The sequence below is a fragment of the Zalophus californianus genome, chromosome 7 (assembly GCF_009762305.2).
Source record: "Zalophus californianus isolate mZalCal1 chromosome 7, mZalCal1.pri.v2, whole genome shotgun sequence".
NCBI classification, from domain to species: Eukaryota; Metazoa; Chordata; class Mammalia; order Carnivora; family Otariidae; genus Zalophus; species Zalophus californianus.
In genome coordinates, this window is record NC_045601.1 from 89,907,210 (window position 1) to 89,911,762 (window position 4,553).

At 47.1% G+C, this 4,553-nt stretch overlaps 2 pseudogenes; one reads left to right on the plus strand and one right to left on the minus strand.

Moving 5' to 3' along the window:
• Positions 1 to 1,572: 1,572 nt before the first annotated feature.
• On the minus strand, positions 1,573 to 3,359 carry LOC113927931 (annotated as a pseudogene).
• A 43-nt stretch (positions 3,360 to 3,402) lies between these two features.
• Positions 3,403 to 4,187, plus strand: LOC113927932 (annotated as a pseudogene).
• The last annotated feature ends 366 nt before the right edge of the window (positions 4,188 to 4,553 follow it).

A 4,553-nucleotide genomic window follows, 5' to 3' on the forward strand; every position in this document is an offset into this window, starting at 1 on the left:
CTTTTTACAGGCACCTGGGGTCACGATGCCATCTTCCCTACCTGAAATCATAATATGATCTTCTGGCCACACCATGCTAACCCCTTCTACCAGGATCCAGAGTGGTGTGCTTTCTGAGACGAAGAACAGAAATGGTTCTGCCCACATCTTCTTGGTTTACTTGTTGTCTTTTGGTCCAAGCATCTAGCTAGCTTCCGTGCTAAGGAAGATTAAAAAGTTCTACAACCACAGGCCCTCACTTGGCAAAGCACAGGAGTGGGAGCTGAATTTCAGAAAGAAAAAACCCCTGTGCAGGTGGGGTCCCCAAGCTTCCTTCAACCACAACAGCTGTAGGAGGAAACTTTGCAGTTGGGAGCTTTCAGAGCAGAGTCAGCATTTATCTCTCCCATAAGGGTGAGGAGCAATCATGGTAAGGTGGTCTATCTGGGGCTCACTGGCCCACCTCTGGCTATTTAGCTAGAGCAAAAACAATGACCTTTAGATAAGAGCCCAGCCTAGCCCATACTTTTTGACCTTGTGAGACCCTACACAGTCAAGCATGACTAACTTCTCATCTACAGAACTGTGAATAAATGGGTGTTCTTTAAGTCACTAAGTTGCGTTAAATTCATTAGGCCACAATTGAAAACTAATACAGACATCCTATCACTGCCTCTTGGCACTAGGGCTGTGGCTTAATCTAAGGAAATCTCAATAGCAGGACTTTGGCTTAACCAGATTAATCGTATAGTGGGAGGGTGGGGAGTGAAGGTGAGGTGTGGGAGGAAAAAAAGAAACTCAGATTACCTGGTGTGAAATAATGTGTGTGTGTATATATCTATCTGCTCCTGATTCCTGATGCAGAGCTCCCAAAACCTCTTGTAATAGAGTTGTTAGGTGAATCTTTTTTCCTAACATTTTATCTTTGATCCCAATTGCTGACACAGAGCTCCTAAGGCCTTTGCAATTTCCTGAGTAATAGCAACATCCAATATTGGATTTCTAAATCCTTTGGAATACCCTGAAGTGTCTTTTGTTCTAATGAAGTGACTTTTGGTGGGTTGTTGAATGGGGCTGATCGCAGAAAGACCAAGCCATGACTAGAATCTTGGGACTTTCAGCTCTACCTCTCATTCCCCCTAGAGAGGAGAGGGACTATAAATGGAGTTAATTATCAATCATGCCTATGTGATGAAGCCTCCATAAAGAAAAAAAAAATCTCAATTAGAATGAGGTTCAGAGAGCTTATGGGTTGGTGAGCACATTCACATGCCAGGAGGGTGGCACACCCCAACTCCACAGGGACAGAAGTTCTTGTGCTTGGGACCTCACTCTATGTACATTTTCACCTGGCTGTTCATCTGTATTTTTTATCATAGGTTTTTATTATATAATAAACTGGTAAATGTAAAAACAAAAAACAAAAAACAAAATGTACCCCATCCCATAAACACAAAGTTCAATTCCTCATCTGAATACTAAAAGACTCCCGATCTCTTCCTTCACAGTTTTGTGTGTGTGTGTGTGTGTGTGTGTGTGTGTGTGTGTGTGTGTGTGTGTGTTGTTTTTGTTGTTGTTTGTTTTGTTTTGTTTTTAAGGACACTTCTGTGCTGCCATAAATGCTTTGTCTGTGGACTACATCTGGATAATGGCATCTCCTTATGGGTAGCCCTGATGATTCTATACCATGTGAAACATGTGAGTTTGAGTATCTGTAGAAAACTCCCCCAAGAAAGTCCAGGATGCCCTCAATTGAGGCTGCATAGGAAAGATCTCAAAGGTGTATATGGTCTTTAATATTTATAGGAGTACAAACTGCTGAGGCAGCACTGACATGGTTAGAAGAGAAATGAGAAGGACTGAGAATGGATTCATTACCTGCTGAACTTCAGCAGCTCTGCTCTTGAAGAGTTCAATGTATCTTTTACCCAACAAGTCTTTATGCTTCCTCAATGTATTCTGTACATCTTCCTCATGAACAAAGAAGACAAAAGCATTTCTTGTTGGCCTACTGTCCAGGGAAGTAACAAAGAAGATGTCTTCCTTCCAGTAATGAAAGACCACCACTTCATCAGTTGTGAGCACACACATGCAGATGACGACGTCAGAGAGGAACTGGGCTACTTCTTTGGATGTAACCACAAGTAAGTTTAAAAGAAAATCATCACCTGTTGCTTTGTAAAGCTCATTGTACTGGGTCTCCATGTGATATTTGAGCCTCTGCAGTGCTAGGTCTCTGTGCTCCTCACTTACAAACCTAACTGGGGCTTCTCTATTCCTTCCCCCTGGGAATTCAGACAAAGTGCTGTACTTCCCACAGCAATATCAGGTCATTTGAAGAATCATGGAACATCTTGATCTGGACTGCCATAGTAAACCTTGAGTCCTGACTACAGTGTTATCAATAAGTTCCATTTTGCTGCAAGTGCCACTTTGAAATTTGGAACTTACTAACTCTGGATCTGAAAACCTGTGATTATAGGGCTGTGAAATCATTGCTAAAATTATATTCCCCACATCTAACTTAAGAGGTTCCATACTGGGAGACTGAACTATTCTCAAAATTTAAACACTGTGTTATTGCTGCAATATCCAGTTTATCAATATCAGATGAACCAGAGTAACATATCTTGAATTCTCTTCAAAGATAGAGAAAAAGAAGAAGAAGAAGAAGAAGAAGAAGAAGAAGAAGAAGAAGAAGAAGAAGAAGAAGAAGGAGAAGAAGAAGGAGAAGAAGAAGAAGAAGGAGGAGAAGAAGGGGAGGAGGAGGAGGAAGAAGAAGTAGTAGTAGTATTCAGGCAACAAAGATTCTTCCTGGAAGCCATGGGATGTAGAATTTGCCTGACATGAGCCTGCCTATTAGTACAGAGAGAGAAGGAGGTTCGTACCCCAATGTTCAGTTCATTGCTCACTGACTGGTTAGAGTGTCTCAGGGCTGGGTCCACCTGCTGCTGGGAGGTTTTTGGCATGGATTTAGTTTCTTTACAATTTTCCATCAGTTCCAGCTGATCCAGTCTAACTAGTACTTTGTGCCAGTTGCAATGTGTACTTGTTGTTGGCCAGATCCATAACTTTCCATAACAGCAGGATTGGCTCCTTCTCATTGGAGCCCAGTTTGACCTCTCAGGTGGCCCCAGTGGTGATCCCAAAAAGCACTATCAAGTAATCCAGAGACTCATGACAATAGGTGAGGAGAGAAGGGGCTCTGAGGTAGTGAGTGGGGGTGGAAGTGAGAAGGAGAAAACCTGCGATAAAACCTCTTCTATGAGAAAAAGACAGTGATCCCCACCCCTCACTCCTTGCTACCCCTGGTGCAAAAAGGGTAGCTAACCACCCAAGTCCAAACCAGACTAATACTTCACACCCTGGGCAGGAAGCATGCAGCTGCCAGCCTCCAAGGGCCTGGGAGTGTTCTTAGGGTAAGTGGTGGAGTTGCTGGAGCCACCAGCCTCAGTGGGCTTTCTCAGGCTCAAGGGGCCCTGCTGCTACATCTTCCCCTAGGCCTTGGTGATGCCACCTTCTTTATCATCAGTGGCTTCACAGTGCTGCTCAAAGGCAGCTATAATCCCAATGAGCTTCTAGAAGTTAATGAGGCACCTGGACCAGGTAGGAGCCAGCCTGGTGACCCACCTGAGCCTTGACAGCCTCTGTGGCCTCACTAGTCACCTAAAACAAAAGTTGGCCTAGTATGATGAAGTGGCCATCGGTGAGGGCTCTAGGGAAGACAGGTTTTGCAAGTTTATCTCACCCAACCTGGGTGTCCTGCTTCTCAATGCCAGTGTGCCTCACAGCTGGTGCCCTGTGAGTACTAGGCGGAGCTAGCCCCGAGTCTCCTGGACTGGCGGAGCATCACACCCCTACCCCTGAGCCACTGGCTACTGCCAGCTCAGCCTGACAAATTCTTCTGGAAGACAGTTATGGCCAGCTGCACCCACCTCAGCCTATACCAACTGCAGGCTGACCTCCATGTGTGCCTGGCTGGTGTGGCACCCCATGGCCCCACCAAGAAAGGTGCTGTTACCTTGTTGCAGCCAGGTCCCTTAGGAGGTAAACCCAGGAGCCCCTCAGAACCATCCCCGGGAGGTACACAGGGCAGGCTCCCCTGTGGTTGGTGTCAGGGAGGCGGAACTCCAGGTAGCCCTCAAGCCCAGCAGAGCGCACAGCACATCCCGCCCAGGTGTCCCATCCACGGGGAAAGTGCCCAGTAGCTCCTACCCTGTTCCAGCTGCCGGTGTGGAAGGATCCACCAAGCAACTTCCAGGTGCCCTGAAATGGTGGCCACGCCCAGACTGGAGAGCAGCCTGCCAGTGGGGCTGAGGCCCTCGGGTCAGACAGCAATAGTTTGGATGAGAAAACGCTGGAGCTGCTTTTGGTCAGCAGCAGCTCCTGCCCTCGCACTCTCTTGCCCGCTGGAGCCCACCAGGCTGAGGTCAGTAGGCGGCTGTCGTTGAGTCCCCTGCTGGACATGGACGCCAGACCAGGCGGCTCACCCACGGTGACCACTCCCTCGCTGCCTGCAGAGGGCGCCTGCGCTCTCGGCGCCACACAGAGATGCCTCTTGGCTTCCTTCGACC